We start from the raw sequence: 18,526 nt of genomic DNA, 5'->3' as shown, positions 1-18,526 counted from the left end.
GGCATAAAACAAACTGTTGGCAAATTTCAAGGACCTGATTCTTTTATTTATTTTACAGCTGAAACTAATGATGGGATTTGAGCATGTGGCAGATGAATATAAAATCTTATGGAGAACACCAGTATGCAGAATATTTCCTGAATCCTCTTTTTTATTTACAGCTGAGCTGATGCACAAAGCCTTTGAGCTGGCTTCTTAGAGCATACTGCACAGTCATTTCATTCACTTTCATGTCAACAAGCTTTGGCTTGATAAATTAAAACAGAAAAATGCTGGGTAAAGCACTGCAGACCTGCACGATTCATTTTGCAGCAATTTTCTCAAGGCTGCCTCAAGAATGACCTGCTATCTTCCTCATCTTCTTATCATTTTCCCATCTGGAAAAGTCTGAGCCATGTGGTACACGGGGGAGTAAGTGGTCTGAGACTGCTGCATTCAAAGGCCATTAACAATCATAACTCTTAAAATCACCACCCTCCTGCAGACAAGGTTAATAGTAGTCTATAGAATAGGTAGGGAGGTCAGTAGTTAACTTTTGCTAGAATAAGTACCAAGTAAATTGTTTGATTTTCTTTGTTACCTCAGATGTAAAACAAGAATTGCACTTTTTAGAGGCTACTACTGAAGATTACTGTTGAAAATATAGAACTTTAAACATTTTAGACCTTAATGGCCAATCAAAAACATCCTTTCTGTACATATCTTTTGGATTACCTTATTAATTTTCTTCCCCTAAAACTGAAATACAGTTGTATTTTCTCAGAGCCTGGCAAGTTTGATTAATTTAGCACTTATCTTGGTAGTGTAGGCCACAGTTTTGAAATTGGAAAATTTGGAGAATTAATTTTCAATAGAGAGGGACAAATCTGAGAAAGACAGTAATTGCTAATCACACCAACTCTATGTCAGTCAGTCCAGTGCCATAAATGAAAAAAAAAAAAAATCAATGCAGGAATTAAAAATAATATCAAATTTCAAAGTCTAAATTTCCTAATTAATCTTTGCTCTCTAAATGAAATTCAGAAAAGTTCTGTGAAGAGAATAGAAAATGATGGGATTAGATAAAGTGGGATAAAAAGCAAAACAGTGCTGTCACTATAGACAAACACCTACAATGGCAGATCATCTAGAAAAATAAGAAACAAACAAAAAAACCTAACTTCAATAAAAGAGATACATTAATCAGCATCTAAGAATGAATTGATAATAATTATATTGAATCAATAAAAGCAGGAAAAAATAGTTCATCTTAATGGTAAAAACATACACTACATATTACCAAGTAATAATAACTGTTATTATTTGCAAGGTTAGTAAAATCCCTGATTATATTTCCAGTGGTACAGTAGATACATCTATATGTGGGCATGTGGGCATGCACACACCACCCCGCCCCCCCCCCCCCCCTTCCCGATACATTCTACTTCAGATGCATGGCAAATGTCAGTGCTAAAATGAAAGAAGTCTACCTCATAGCCTACACATTATGGTGAACTAAATATGCAGGTATATTTGAAAAGTTCCTTTTCTGTTCACATGAAAGGTTTAGGATTTCAGTATTTCAAATCCTTCAAATGGGTGATATTTCTTTGCTTTGAAAATTCTTTGCCTCATGAAATGAAGGAGAATTTTAAAAAATATATTTTGCTTCAATCCATATCAACTTGTAATGTTTATATTTGTCATTGAATTCTACTCTTCTGCACCTAGAGATCTCACTTCTGGAATCTGCAGTAGTGAATTCTGGCAGTGTGTGAGAAGATAAAGCTTAGCATACTCCTGGTAAATCCTTTGTAAATTTTAGGCCCTTTTTTTCCCCCTCCCCTTCTCCCTGAAGTCCTGAATGGCTCAGTGAATTGCTAAGGGTTTATGGAGCCTTTTACTCTGGGTCACTGGTTTGATTCAAGTCTAAGTCAGCAGTGAACCAAGAGTCATTACCATCTGAGGATGGGTTTGTGCTCCTTTAAAATGAGTTGGTGGCTTGAGCTGGTTTCCTTTGAGGCAAGAGTGATAAGCACCTTCACAACTGACAATCTTTTGGTGCAGTCTGAGCTGAAAAGGCTGAATTTCTGACCCATGGACCAAGCACTCCAAGTCAGAGAGAAGGGATGCTCAAGCTCCATTAAAAATGTCTGCCAACTATTTTTCTTGTGTAGAAAAGGTGAAGAATTTGTTTTCCAGAGCTATTCATCTCTGATGTATTCATGAAGCGCATGCATGAAAAAAAAGAATAAAGAATTTATGTGACTGTATAGTCAAGTTGTGATTAAGGAAACTTTCTGAGAAAGAAAGAATGTTATTTTGCCTTCTTGCTCTGATTGTCCTCTGGGAATGAATACATCCTGATTAAGAAAAACAAAAAATATTATTAAATCACAAGAAATTAATGGGACTGTGAAGGAGATATTAACTTTGCCATCGCCTGTAGGGCTGCCTCTGTTTTGATGGGGTAATCTTTTTTTTTTTTTTTTTTAATGGAATTATGCTTTCCAGCAGTTTTCCTCACCTACAAGTGTAGTTTTCCACTTCCTGCATTCTTTACAAGTGGCTTTAATAAGTCAGTGCTTGTGTTGACAATCCTCTGTGAAATGATGGTCAATTTCTGATTTGTTTAAATTTTTTTCAGTTGATAATGCAACTCTACCTGCAAACAAAAAGATATTTATTAAGTTATGGGTTTCCGTTTCTATTGGTGATCCTTCTTAAATAAGGTTTTACTCTATGTTTATATAATCACCATCTACGTGGTGTCAGAAGGTCTGGCTGAGTTCTAGTCCTGATTCCTTTTCTCCTATCAACACTATTTGCCCTTTACTCATAATAGCAATATATCTAAAAATGCTGTCTACTTCAGTCTAATCCCATTTCAGCAGGCTTTTTACTAAATAACGAAATATCCCATTTACCAAATAAGAAGGACACATTCTTATGAATTAGTACTCTTCCCCTGACCTTGGTGGAACTTTTATTAAAATTTTTTCCCTGAAATAACATGTCATTGCTGACTTCCTAATTTCTTTCTCCAGTTTTCCATTCTACTGGTTTTTTTTTTTTCAGTACCCATGAAAAATATACTATGCATGCAAAATATATATTTTTTTGCCTATAGGATTCTCTATATTGCAAAATTAACTTCTGCTGTTCATCAATTGCTGGTCTTGGCATGAGAGTACCTATAGTTTAAGCTGACTGACTAGTGCTCCAGTGCTCCAGCTCATTGACTGAAATAGCAAAACTATTGACTGCTGTAGTTCAGGATCAATCTGAAGCCTCTTATTCTGCAAAACACCTATACACATAATTAGTTTTACGCATGTGGGTAATTCTATTGTGTTCAGAATAACCTTCCACCACCAAGTCTGAGTTTGATATTTAAATGATTTTTTTAACCGAATTTTTTAGCTCTGGTCACTTAACCGTGAATTTAAATAACTCATTGGATATGATGGGAAAAGCATGCAGTCCATGCTGCTGTTGATATTTGCATGCAAATATCTGCTTCTAAAACTGGAGCCTATAAAGAACAGACCATTTAAAATACCTACACTTCATGTTAAAGTGTGTGTTTACTTTAAAAAAAAGAGCTAATTCTTTGTGTTATAAGATTTACATATGGTATGCTCCAATCGGATGACTGACAGGAGATGCTGCTATAATATATTATTTTATCAAATGTATTTTTAAATGATTCTTCCAGTGAATCAATCTGAGCATGCAGCTAAAAGGCAGGAGGATTGGGAGGGAAAGGGGGGGCTCATGTGTAGAATTAATTTTGCCCTCTGGAGAAATCCCCATGACTGCACACAGTTCAAAACCCATTATGGTTGTTCCACAACCAAACATTTGATGCACTGATCAGTGTCAAGAGTGGAGCTAAGGAAGAGCCACAAAATGAGATTGAAAAGCCTTGATGGTGCCAGCTGCTCTCTAACCTTGACTCAGCGGTGTGAGTATTAAAAAAAAAAAAAAGAACAGAGAAAGCAAGAGAAAAGCAAGCAAGTAAGCAAGCAAAAATGAAAGTAAGAAGATAAGACAGACCTGAAAATATTGCTCCCTCCAGACAACAGCTTTTTTCTTTCAGCTGCTGAAGTTTTATTTATTCTCTATTAATAAATCACAATATCAGAGCAGTCTTGTAGACACCAGCTATGGGCTTCCCAAGGAAAAGTTAAAATCTTTTTAACTCCTTGAAGCAATAAAAATATTGCCTTCTAATTATTAAAATAATAATATTATTAATTAATAATTAATTATAATTAATTAATAATAATTATTAATCTTAATAATATTATTTCTTCTTCTTCTTCTTCTTCGTGTTTTTATAAGAAAAATGTAAAAAAAGACATGGCAAAATCTGTCTCTTCCTACAAGCTTTTTGGAGTGGTGGAGTTGTTCATTCATAGGAGACTTCATAGAAACAAAAAGAATAATAAATTGAAGACTTTCTATAAAAGAACAGTATCAGTATATATTGCTCATGAATCAGAGAGATTTATTGTTCTTAACACAAACATTTGGGAGGCAGACACAGAAGCCTGGAAAATATTATGCAATGGCTAATATTAACATGAAAAAGAAATTTCCCACTAAAACATGCTGTGGTTAATGATTTAAAATACTACTTACTATTTAAGTGCTGCTGTCCCTTGAACCCATATATTTTAAAACCAAAGACATTTACTGGTGGATAGTTCTGCTTTTGAAAGCTCTCATTAAATACTTCATGTTAAACACTGGTGTCAAAGGTTAAGAAAACACCCCGTGAACTGAGTAAACTATGTATTCAAGTAGTACTGTTTAAATTATTAATTTATGTTCACATTGATAATAGCTAGATATTTCTAGATCTTTGATTCACACTTTGGTAAAAATACCACATACTGACAAAGTTAGGCAGAGCCAGAGGAAGTTTAATGGAAAATAAAAAAAATTGAATATCCATAAAATGAGAGAGGAAAATAATGCAAATATTAGATTCAAAAGGTAAAGCAACCTCCCAGCTGCATCACAACAACCTGAGATGTACAATTTCAACTGCTCATTATTTATTTTCAGTTGCTTTGTGTGTAGTGTGGTGTCTGCATCTTACAAAGTTGGAGAAGAGGAACACAATTATACATTCACTGGGACTGGGAAAAAAGGTGTGGTATAAAATGAAAACTAGCTGGAATCTTTGTTGCAACATACAACTAAACTGAAGTATAATATTTCTGTATTGCTTTCATCAGTTAAATTCACTTTCTTTCTGTTTTATTTCCTTTCTTTGCCTCTGTATTGTGGGATTTGGCTGGAATGGGAGTACCAAGGAATTGAGTTGTTCTCACCTTCTTTCAATGTGACTCTTCTGTCATGGAAATTTAAGTAAGCTTTAAACTTTTTGAAAATTCGGAGGCTTATTTCAAACCAAATCTCCTTGCAAATTAACTGCTTCTGGTAATGACAGAAAAGTAATTCAGCAGCTGATCTGGCATGTCTTGGTCAACATTACATAAGCTGGCTGCCAATTGGCAAAAGGCAGTTACCAACCTTACAGTAAAATTTACAGTACACGGGGATATGGACCCCTGGAGCCTCCCTTTAACCACTGTCAAACTCAACACTGACTAGTGATGTTTCTGGAGCTCTGTACACACTTACAAATGTGACCTGTCTTCCCCTGACAGAGGAGCTGCACCACCTGCATGATGCCTGTGCAGGATCCCTTTCAGAGGAGATGGGAGGAATTCAGGGGCTTGGCTGGAGTATTATGTTCTCCAACTAGCCCTGCTCAGCAAGCTACTTCTTGAGCAACTGTTTCAGCAGCAATTCTGAATTTAAAACAGTCCTCATAATAGACGGGAGGACCTGATCACAAATTCGTTGTCCTGAAATTTGGCAGGGTATTTGACGTCATCCTTAGCATTTAAGTGGGTCATTTTTCCAGAAAAAGAGACTCAGGGCAGCTGGGTCCAGCCTCATGATTCACATTCGGTGGATTGCTTTTAACTAAGTTGTAGCCTCTCATCTTGAACTGACATTACGTATCACTCATCACTATTTGTCAGAAGTTATATTGGTATCCGTAGCAGCTGTTGCATCTTCTGGATGAAAAGTCTCACTGTTTACCTTTAAAATGTCAATCCTTCTGCACTCTTAGCATTCACAGACGTGTTCATCAGTTTGTTCTCAGCTGCCCTGGAGATGTGTTCAGAATAAATGAAGCAAGCAGGACAATTTAAATACCAGGAAGAAGCTGTAGTCAAAGTCATCTGCAGGTTTCACTTCACAGGCCAGTTCTCAAAGGGATCCTTCCTGCAGTGATAGCACTTTACTGTGATTTACCATTTACATCTTATGTGGAAGGGACTGGCATAATTTTGATAACAGATCTTCTCTGCTGAGATTTAAAGATGGCAGAATTTCCCCGCTTGGGTGACTGCAAAGAGGCAGGAGACCAGAACAGTGGCACGGCCGTTGCAGTTGATACCCTATCCGGCAATAACAGCTGTATTCAGACAGCACTATGCACAATCCATGGTGCAAATTAGGAAATCATTCTAATTGTCAGTGAAGAGCGTCTCAAGATGCCTGACTGCCATCTCTAGACAGCAAAGATGCAAGGAAGGAATGTTTAGGCTGTGGTGCTCCATGGCCTGCAGAAAATTTCTGGGTGAGCTGAAACATTCAACTTCCCTACTGCCTCAAAGGTCACTGAAACATTTCCCTTCGGATAAAGCCAGCATGTTTTTCTGATGTTTTGCCCTCAGACTGTGTTGCACACTTCTGAATTTGAAAACCTAACAACTTGGATCTGCTACTAAATAATTACAGGCTGACTTGGCCTGCTTCTGGCCATTGACACAATGTTTGCAACCTGATCACAAAAGGGTGCAACAAATAGTCACCGCAATCTTTAGCCTCAGTGGATTAACTTCTTACTAATGATTTAGAAGTCATCATCATTCTCTGATAGCAGTTCTTACATCTGATTTGTGTTCTTCTAGAAAATACATAAAACATTTGCTTACTTTGGTGACAGAGCTAGCAGAGCAAATATTGTATTTTATTATCCAAAATAAGTTCCTAAGCCTTCTTATTTGTTGAAGTACTAAATACATCATGAGAACACAAAAGTCCTATTAACAGTGACTTTCACAGCATATCCACACAAAGATCCATTGCATCTGAGTTTCTAAAACCGTATGGATATTTGAAGGAAACCCATGTGTCCAGAACCTGCTGTCTCTGCTCTATAGCCTCTCTGCTATGGCAGCATGTTTCAAGGCTCCCAGAGGGACTGAAATATATAGGTGACTGATAATAAGAAGTGAAAAGTTTTAGCTACGAATCACTTCTGATATTAACTGTATGTTGTCCATGCCTGGTGCAGTGGCTTCTAGGACCTATCTGCAGGTAGTAATGTAAACACGCACACACTGTCTGTCTATCTGCCTGTCTATCTACCTATCATCTACTACATGTAGAGAGGAAAGAGAAAGACCTTAGAAGCTGTACTCTACCTTAGCAATTAGTACCCTACTCCACAGCTGGACAAGGCAAATAAATACTGAGTTGTGGAGGCTGCCTGCCATGGCAACTGTAAATGCAGTCCTTCCCATCTGGGGCAGAAACCTTTGGCACAGGAAGATTCTGTTTCCACTGTGTCCTTTGTGCCTCTCCTCTCACTGAGCGGGAACACAGCCTCTGAAACTGCCAATCCAGCACCTACTGAAAGCACAGCATTCACTAAAAAACAGGAAAGAAAAAACGTTTTTCTTTGATCTACAATCCATGCTCTGCCCTTCCTCTGCACTGTTCATACATACGCACCGCATAAAAAACCACATCTAGAACAAGTTCCTTTCTGTTCTTCATATGTGTGAGCACAGGCTTGATCACCCAAAAGAATGAGCAGGTGGGACACAACCAGTATCTCATTCATTAAAATCACACAATTTTTATTCACTGGCTTCACTGACCCTTTGCTTAGAACATTTTTGCAAAGTCCTTGTGCCCTTGTGGTTACATTGTTGTGAGATATTAAGGCTTCTTGGAAGTGGGATACTCACAGGTGAAAAGCAGACTGTTTTCTGTCTGCCTCTTTATCACAGCCAGGTCAGGAAACAGTGATGAACATCCATGCTTGCACGTGCTCTTCCATCAGAGCTGGAATCATTGGGGAACAGTTGCATATTGTAAATGTTTTCCATCAGTAGGCACCTATGACTGTAATCATTCATCCTAAACCGTGGATTTATGATAAGGTATTATAATGCAAACTGTGACTGAAATTTGATTTTGCTCTTGCAGAAAGAGAGGGAAAAATGGATTTTCTAAGGCAGACTGATAATTAAACTCGGGAGCACTGGCAGAACAGCTGAATGTAATGGATAAGTAGCTGCTATCCTGCAATTATATATTAGAGTATTAGCAATCTCAGAAATGGTTTGCTGTTCCATCAATGAATCCATCTGGATCATCAAATTAAAAAAAAAATCTAATTTCATTATGAGTCTTGGGGGCTATTGTATGATATCTGCTTTTCGCTCTGTGTTAACAGCCTACCTAATTTTCTTCACTCTCTAAAATGAGACTGGTTTCAAAGGACCAGCTTTTTGACATTTACATAAGCACACATAACATGCTTCAAAGCACGTGAGGTAACTTCACTCCACAGATGAGCCCAGTAGTGCCCAACACACAATATGTCACTCTAAAAGTACATTTGAAAAATAATGTACTTGAAAAAAAGAACAGTTGTGCTGCTCCACAGTCATTGTTAAGCCATGTTTATGGGCATTTCACTGACACAAAGGTATTTTTCTCCCATGAAAAGGGGAAGTTAACTTAATTAACAGTGGAATCCTCCTGGGAAAGCAAAAGTCCTGTAAAAGATTTTGAAAGAAAATTTTCACATTTCACAATCCAAAGCACATATCTAGAGATAGGAGCTACACAAATTATAAATGTATCCAGATGGTGAATATGTAAATATATTTGGTGTGTGTGATATCAATGTCCTTTTCATGCACAGACATGCAGCTAAAAATGATGATTCAGAAACTGAAGAAAACATCCATTTGCCAGTATAAAAAAAACGGGAAGGGACTTTTTTGGTTTTAAACAATTGAGAGAAAGAGAGGAAAAAAACACAAAAGCCAGCCATAATTTTATAAACCCTGACATTTTAGCAAGCTAGAACTGAGCCTCTTTTGTAGTAGATTTCTAATGTGTTCATTTTACATTGTCTGAGTAACTAGATCAAAAAGCAGTGTCAAATGCCCAAAGCAGTGTTTGTCAGCAGTTCTTTTTTATTTCAAAGCATCTGAATAGAGGAAGGCTAGTACTGTATTTCCAAACAGACATAGGAAGGCTCTTGTTGGCAGCCCCTTGCTGCAGAATGAATACATGCCATGAGTATAGACCATTTGTCTGCTGATTACAGCAGACCCCGGGGGAGCTGATGTTAGCTCTCATTTTCACCTCTCTTTCTCTCACAGTGTCTCCTTGCTGTGGCAGTCCTGCCTCCCCTCCTCCTTCTTCCCTTCATTCCTCACAGCTTTGAGTCGATTTGACTTGGCAGTGGTATATTTAAGACTGTTTTCCAAATTAAAATCAGACTAGGATGTTTGAAATGTGTTGACTTGCCTTGAAGGTTAACACAGAGAAGAAAAAAAAGAGAAGCTATTCTCATTTGGAATTCAGTACCGATCATAATGAATGTACTTGGTATTCATGTGAATCTCACATGTATTTCCATAAGAGTGGTACTGTAATTTAACACTGGTACTAAAAACAGTGGGGGGAGAGGGGCACTTAAAATAAAATGTCATGGAATAAAAAAAAAGATATATACATTGTGTCTCTGCAGCAACTCTACAGTTTGCCTGTTGTTTTAATACTTGATTTATAAGCTTTTTCTCCCATCCCCCACTAATTTCCATAGAATTTTCTCAGAGAAAAGATGAGAAATATTCTTTTACTGTGCTAAATATGTAGCTTTATGATTCAGTACTCCCAGGGGCAGTGGTGATGTATGTGCTATCAAATTACATGGATTTTACACACCTATTTTCTCTGATATCCAATAAGAAATGTGTACTTACTGCAGTAACCTTGCATTACTCATGCTACACTTTGGAGAGACAGAGCACACTGCACCAAGCACATTCAGTAGCCTGCTGTCTCATTTTTTTTCCCTTACAGTATTTTAAAGGGGAAAATATGTGTTATGCTCCAGCAAATCATTTTCTGAGATTCCTAATTCGTTTTTAGTATAGGGTGAATGGCCATATCTCAGTGACAATGGACTTCAGAGCAACACACGGCTACACCAGTTGAGAATCATTTCTTGTGATGTAAATTTGACCATTCTTCCACTTTTCTCTCTTTGTGCACACCCTGATTGAGCTTGGCAGTTTTCTCATTTTTCATTAGATTGTTGTTGCTGGAGCAACACAACGAACAACAACTTTTAAGGTTTAATTGTGGAAAAAAAATCTATGTATATTCCCATGCTGCTTTTGTAATCATTCTAGAGTCAAAGGGAGTTTCCTTCTACTCTTCAGTGATTTACATACTTACAACCTCGCTCATCTAAATATTTATCAGAGAACACTATTTTTATGCCCTAAAATCAGGAGTTAGTTCCTCCTTCTCAGGGGAGTAAATGAGTCACAGAAAGTGAGCAAAGGTGGGGTGGATGCATGGATATGAGGGAGTAAGGAGAGGTGTAATGTAAACAAGTTTCTCTGTTGTTAGGCAGAATCTCAACTTTCAGCTCTTTCAAGCTTTCTTGTTTCCAAGGGAAGACCTTAAAAATAAAACCCTGTCTGCCTACTTCAGTTACCCTAGAAAAACATGCAGAGAGCCTGATATCATGGAAGTCTTATGGGATCCATTCACCTGCACAGGGAAGCAGTTCCCTTAAAGGAAGTCCCTAATTCCCTCTCTACTCAGAGAAAAGATGCTGGACATCTTGGAAGGCCCATGATGGAGAATCTGTCCTCTTCAGTCAAGTAGTTTGGGAGAAAAAGCTGGTCACAGCAGATCTCTTTCTGGTGCCCTCCAGAAACATGTCTCTCCACTGATTTTTACAGAGTTCTTGTTAGGAAGACTGCCTCATTAGGGACCTACATAGTACTTGGATGCATGAGATACGAGGACTGAGTTCTACACTAGTGATCAAAACAGAGAAAATACTTTAAATAGTTGACTATTTCATTGTTCATCAGTATAGGCATGAGAGGAGATGAAGCATCATGTTATTATATACATTCTGCTCTGCATAACTCATGATGAGTTTGGCCAAATAATCCATTTACATTGCATAGAGGAACAGCCAGGGGAATTATCTTTGTTATGAGACTTGAACCATTATGTGCCTGCATGCATTTTACATACACAAGTAAATGTTTTAGATAATTTCCTTTTTTTTCTTTGCATGGAAATCTGTTATAAAATACAACATCATTACAGCCTGTCTGGTTGTGGTGACTTGAGGAATAGGTCTTGATTTAGAAAAAAATATTTTTTCAGCATGATTTTCAAGCCCCAACTGTATTTTAGCAGCCACTGAAGTTAAAGGCAGGTTTACATATTTTTCCTAATAGACACCTAACAATAGGGAGTGAGGAAAGGTGAAATAGTTGAAAATGAAATAGACCCCCACATCATAAAAGAAGGATACTGCAATATGTTACTCTCTCAGTAGTTCCCTTTGACTGAGAGCAAACTGAAATGACGGGACTAAAGTGGTGAAAGTATCGCATAAAGCCTGGCTTCACATATTTCTTGTTCAGTTCGGTGACCGCTGTTGTCGTAATAGAGGAGCTTAAGTGAGCAGACATCATTATACCTGAAAAAATACAGGTCTCCTGACAAAGACTTGCTTACCCTATACCAAAGTCTTGCAAATATCTATGATCTGAATATGTATTTTTACCATAGCTGCCCTTCCTTTGTCTATGCAGACTTTGGAATTAAATTACTTTTCTGCTGCGACTATTGCACTATGAAATGGAATATTCCTTTGCAGACTATATTATAAATGCTATTCTTTAATGCATGCATGGAGATATGTCATGAAAAGCATGTCAGCTGAAGCTTTAATAATACAATAGACATAATGAAAATTAATTGCTCACTTATAGGCTAATTTTTTTTCTTTTTTACCCACACTGGGGCTGTAATCTTATTGACATTTCCCCTAAGCTGTTACCCCTGAAAGTAGTACTCCCCTTTCCTTGTCCTCCACATCCTCTAGTCAGATCATTTTCAAAACAGTACTTTCTCAGCTGTGCTTTTTTGTAGGGGTATGTGGTGAACAAGAGTTTTTTAGGTAGGAAAAAGGGACTAGGCAAGTGCTGAAGCTGGCACTGCCAATGAGAGAAATGTCCCTGGAAACAAAATTGAAGAACACAGAATTGCAGCGAGTTAGCTTCTGTTCTTCGTTTAGACAACAGTAAATGGCAATGAATGGCCTCCTCACATTCAAAGTGATATCAGCACACTTTGTCTTTCCTTGCCTTTGTTGTGGAAAACACCCTTGCACTTGTTCACTTACTGTATTTCATGTGATCTATGATAGTTTTCAGCTAAGGACTGGTAACTTGTTAAAACATGCTAGCTTGATCACCTAATATAAAGTTATATGATCAAAATCACTACTTTATCCCACAATACTACTGCAAGTTGGTCTGAAAATGTCCTTTCAGATGCAGGAAGATGTAGAAGGCAGTATTCACCTAGTTACTCAGAATTAAATAGTTTCTAAAAGAAAAGAGGAAAAGGCTAAGCTACAGAAGCAGACTTCAAAAAATGTGCTGAACTAGAAATTTTCAATTTTGATAGGATATATTTTTGATTTAATGAAATTGGGAGGAGAAAAGAGAAAGCAATTCTAAAAATAAATCAATAAGAGAATAATTTGTTAATTAAAGTGATTGAAAAGGGGTTACTTGACCCTGCAGTTATATATTAATATGCTTAACTTTTTATTTATGATCAGGGATCTGAGTAGGAGTATGCTTAGATTTGGACTGGGAGATGAATTATGTAGGAGCGTAACACAGTTACGAGAAGAGAATGATACATTTCATGGTGCTACTGAAAGACTTTAGTTCTTTTATCCACTTCCCTGATATTTCCATATAAATCTGTTCTTCGATAATATAACTGGGCCTTAAAGTCTCAATCTGGCAAAAATCTAAGTACCTGCTCAGCTTTAGGCTTTCCAACTGTCCTTTGGACATCATCAGATGTCTCTTATTTGAAAGCATGCATGTGTTTAACACATTTGTGGATCAGAGCCCTAGTAAGAAGCAGCAGTTTTTCTGCTGATGTAGCCTTGTTAAGTGTTAAAGACTAAGTTGGTAGTTTTACCTACCAGGTGCCCATTCAGTTCTCCAGAACAGAATTCTTGCAAGCTGACGCGGCACCTTGAGCTCCAGTGTCTTGGCATTCATTTGTCACCTTACAAAGCAATGGCATCCCATGGTAAGCAGCACTATGTTAAAATATATCTTTTCTGGGAGACAATATCAGACTGCCAGATCAGTGTCAGTATCATTAGTTTAGGAAGTTTTAAAACACCTCATTGATAGGGAAAATGCAATGTGCATTGCTTTATTGGTTTATAGAAAATAATTCTAAATTTCAGGTCCTTAACCAACCTTTTCCTGAATATCCTGCCTGCTAGACAGGTAAATCCAGTGGAAAACTCCCCATAAGACATGTCTTGGTGTCATATGTGTTACTGCATAGTTTTGGCCAAAGGAAAAACTACCTTACCCCAAGAGGGGTGCAGTTTTCAGTATATATATATTAACTTAAGAGAGACATAAATAAAAAATGCAACTTTAAGATTGCATAAATGCTCTTGTTTCAGCCTGCCAGATACTAAATATTGAAAGAATGCTTTCCACAAACTAAAGTTGCATCTGTAAACCTCTAAAGTCCTTACAGCACACAACTCCCAGTTTAAGTTGGATGAGTCAGAAAAGATGACAGCTTCATTAAGGAAGATGGAGTCATAACTACGTGGGAACTGCTAGGAGTTTCAACATTTTCCAGAGTAAATTTTTTAATGAAAATTATTAACCAGATGTATTTAATAACAAATTACAACTCCACCAATATTCAGAATTACTAAAAATTCTAGGTGGCTTTGGAATTATCTGTTTCAACCAATCCTTACTTTAGGCCTCAAGCTATTATCAGAATACAAACAAATAACAGTATAAATGTAAATCATACTTTTATGTTAATTTGTTACTACTTTTACTATACTATTTAAAATTATTTCAGTCTATACACAAGACTGTAGTCTTAGTTTGCATAAAAATAACAGTTTTTGAGAAAGAAAAATATTCTTGGTGAATTCAGTTTCCAGTCCAGAATATTTGGACCTAGAGAAGAGGCTCAGCCTTGAGCAAAGGTTTTGACATGGCTTTTGAATTTCCAGGAAGGAGGTCTGCAAGAGCAGGCCCTGAAACCCTGTAATATTTACTATCTAGTTTAATGATCCAAAAGTCTGTGCTGAATCAGAGGTAGAAATGTTAAAGTAATTACCCTGGAAAGTCAATTTAATGAATGCCCAATATGTGAAAGCATTATTTCTGTAATCTTTTCTATTGCCCAATTTATCATTTTTATTGTTCATTTACCTATGTTATATAGTTCTAGTATGAATTATAATCTCTAATATTAATTTTTCTTCAACATGACTTGTTAGATAGCTAGTGAAAAGATCCTCTTTAGAGAGAGACCTTTGTACTTGAGAAAACTTTGAAATCTAATATATCTAAACATAAAGCCATTCCCGTCTCATGTTTTTTGGAAAAATTCCCATGCTTCTTACTATAATTATCAGAAATATTTGTTTGAACAAGGACTTTAATCTCCACTATTTCTTTTCAACTTTTGGTTTGAAAGCATGGCAATATTACTGAATTTGTGACTTCCAGTATCCAGTGTCAGGCCTTGATTCTGCAAAAAATTATCTGCATCCATAAATTTATTCACACCAGTAGTTCATCAACAACTTAGCTGAAACACAACATGAGATTTGTGATAATGCACACCAACAGGATTGCTGACAACATCTAGTCCTAATACAATAAGTCCGTATGATATAAATGCAGTATTCTTTCATAAATTCAGGGGTAAAACAAATTAGCTGATGGAAAAAATAAACCTTATTAGGACTACAGGAAATAGCAAAGAAAACCCATCTCTCAGTGTGCTATGACTCAGAAATTGCATTTGGAAGAAGATTGTTGAAAGACCCTCTAGGAACCTTGAACGTTTGGAGATGACTATAACTTCTGAGTTTACATTTTTCTGTGATAATGTTCTTTCTAGTATTTACAAAAAAGCCCCCCCTTAGAAACCTTGAACTGGAATAATGAATTTTATGGTAGGCACCACAGTTAAGAAGAATGTACTTCTGCATATTTGCATATTAGGAGTTTACCCAGCTACTCAGCCTGAAATGAATTGATCAGTAGATGCCAAGAGGCAAGCAGGCAAGGTGCAACTTTTAAGAAGACAGTGTTGGAAAATAAAAGTAAAATGGAATATTAGTGGAACAACAACCAGGAGAAAATGGGAAGAAAAAAATATGAGATGACAAATTCTTTGACAGCCACAGAGTTCCTTTGCTCTCATGGAGTGGCTGAAGCATGACTAGACACTGGCTTTACAACCAGTATAAAGGCCTTATGGTAATTGGCATGACCTCTACCTCCAAGAAAGAAATCAGGGCATACTTATAACTATTCCGTATCCCAGTGGTGCAACCTCTCACCAGGAGGACCCTCCACATCCACAAGAAAAGAAGGGAGATTAATTGGCACCCAATCAGAGAATTAGGGACTGTCTGGCACAACCTTAAGAGGGAGAGAGATTAGGTCTTATTCCTATAAGCCAATACAGGCAATTTAAAGGCCAGGCTGAGGGAGACAATAGTGACTGCAGGTTCTGAGGCTATGCCAGGAGGCAGGATTTAATACAACAAAGAGCATACAAGGCACTTCATGAGATGGAGAGGAACAATTTTCTACGGATGTGCACAGTTGCTGACTTTGGCATTTCTTGGCAAGATGAATTCTCCTGAACCCAAACCCAGCCCAATATCAGCTTTACAAAAGGACATCCTTGTGAATGAAATACTGCTGGTGTAAAAAAACCACCAAGACCAGTTTCTCCCTGTTGTTGCAGCTATGGCATGCTTCAGGCCTTTGTTATCTGCTCCATCTGCATGGCACCCTTATGCAACTCACATGCAAAAGAAAGCCAAATTTAAAACTTCAAAACATTGATCTTGACAGTAAATATTCTACTGGGAACAAAAATTCACAATCCAGAAATGTGAAGGGTTCATTCAGACATGCATGGGACAAATAAGGGCTTAGCAGGAATTGGTTTACAATCCTTGTGGACTCCTGTAGAGCTAATAAGTCAAGAAATACCACTTGAATGGAATCGTATGATAATCACATGATTATATTTTTTGATACATTGCATAGTGCTTAAGTATAAAAATAAAAATGCATTTAGAGCTTAGGCTGTCCTTTATTGTATCAAATTAAATCGGATTTAATGCCTACTTGTGTGTCATGCAGATCAGATCCATTTGTACAAGACTGTACACTGTGGAGCTGGTTCAAATGAATGAATAGCTTTCTCATTACTTCATCCTATTCTGCTGTCTCTTTTCCTGTCCTTTGTAATGTAATGGAGGACAGCTGTGGCAGTGAAGTGAATATTAACTAACCCCAGTGCCTCAGCAGATTGTGACTTTAATCCCTGCAAATACCACTAAAATAAAAATTTAATTACAGTCAGCGTAGCTCTGTTAATGCCTGAAAAATATTTAACAATTAGTGGGTGGCTTAATTAAGCAAACTGCCTTTCACAAAGCAACCTGAAAAGTTTTTCCCTGTGTTTTATCCCTCAGACTAATTAGTCTGATGTAAGCTTACAGCACTTCATTTACTGTTACTGAGTCTGCTACATTACTGATCCAGTTTCTGGGGCTTACCAGTCTTTAATGGAGGAGAAGTTGTTAAAAGAAAAAATAAAGATTCATTGAGCACTACTACCCCTTAAAAATAAAAATGCTTTCTAATAAATCAGGAATTTTCATTAGCTGTTTACTTAGATGCAGTTACGCAGTTAAAGATATCTTAGCTATGATGATATTATTTATATGGGTTCAGAATATGTTGAATAACATGTACATTAGGGTACAGCCATGTCTATTAATGTCTTGCGCATCCAGACCATAAAAAGTTGATTATACCTAAGTTTACTGAAAAGGCTCAGCTGTGTGGCCTGATTCAGGTATTTGTTTTGAAAATCTCTGATAAAAACTGACAACTACAACATAAAAGGTTGCTCATATCTGACTTTGACAATTAAGTCTTGTTATTTCAATTAACATGATGTTGCTTTGATCTTGCTTGTTTGTGCTGTTATAGTACAAGATCCATTGCTCTTGTTTTTGTGGATTTTACTAAAGTTGCATTCCTGAATACTTATAATTACAGATGGGCTCTGTTTGCTTTCTGAAAATGCAAGCATTGCAAGAAATTCCTGTAAACTGTGGTTTGAATCATAACATTGCCATCCAGTATCCTAGAAAAAATATTGTTCAACAGTTGAAAGAGCAAGATACATCATTATTTGAAGTACTGATTTGATGGCACATTTCTCCATACTGTACTAGCTAGCATAGATTCATTTAACAGTGGTGGCAGATATTTGCCTGAAGATAGTTAACTATATACATTTTCAACTTTTCATGATAAAGTCTTGCAGTTCTTTACCTCTAGATCTAACGAGTATAAAATTAATCCATACATTTATGAAGTATATAAATATCTTTTGGAGGAGTTAGTATAATCAGCTTAACAAGAAAGGGTGAACTCCCTCAGAAAGGAGCACTGTCTACACAGAAAACAAATTTTTAAATCTTTTTCATCCTTAAAAGTTACAATTCATACAACCCCAGGCAACACCTGGAAATTCAGAAAGTTCAGTTTAAATCTACTGCCAAACCCTTTGAAAAAATTTTATCATGTACGTAAGTATATCACACTCAAGTTACTTAGAAAAGTAGAGAATACAGCTTTACTGCTGAACTAGCCAGATAGTAAGTAAAACATGTTCGAGAAATGAGATTGCCTTAATCCTTGTATATAAAACTGAAATACTAAACTGATTAAGACTATTTTAAATCAGAATGTTTTATCCCTTTCGCGTGCCTGTCTCTCACTGGGATTTACAGGAATATGGTGTAGTTGTCTGCTTTCTACAAAGGATAGATATTATGCAGTATAGCTGAATTATTTGTTTCAATCAAATACCTGTATTTTGCTCCATACATATAGGGGTTTTTTTCCATTTTAAAGCAGTTGATTTAGTAAAAGCTCTCTTTTGTGCCAAAGACAAAAGAAATAAGAATTAAATCAATGAGAAACGGAATGCCTGAAAGAAAATGATGCATAGTTTGGTACAATTCAACATAATTGGCAACCTTTGC

This window comes from Platalea leucorodia, assembly GCF_965183815.1.
Source record: "Platalea leucorodia genome assembly, chromosome: Z".
NCBI classification, from domain to species: Eukaryota; Metazoa; Chordata; class Aves; order Pelecaniformes; family Threskiornithidae; genus Platalea; species Platalea leucorodia.
The sequence above is the reverse complement of the archived record's forward strand: the minus strand, read 5'-3'. Positions refer to the sequence as shown.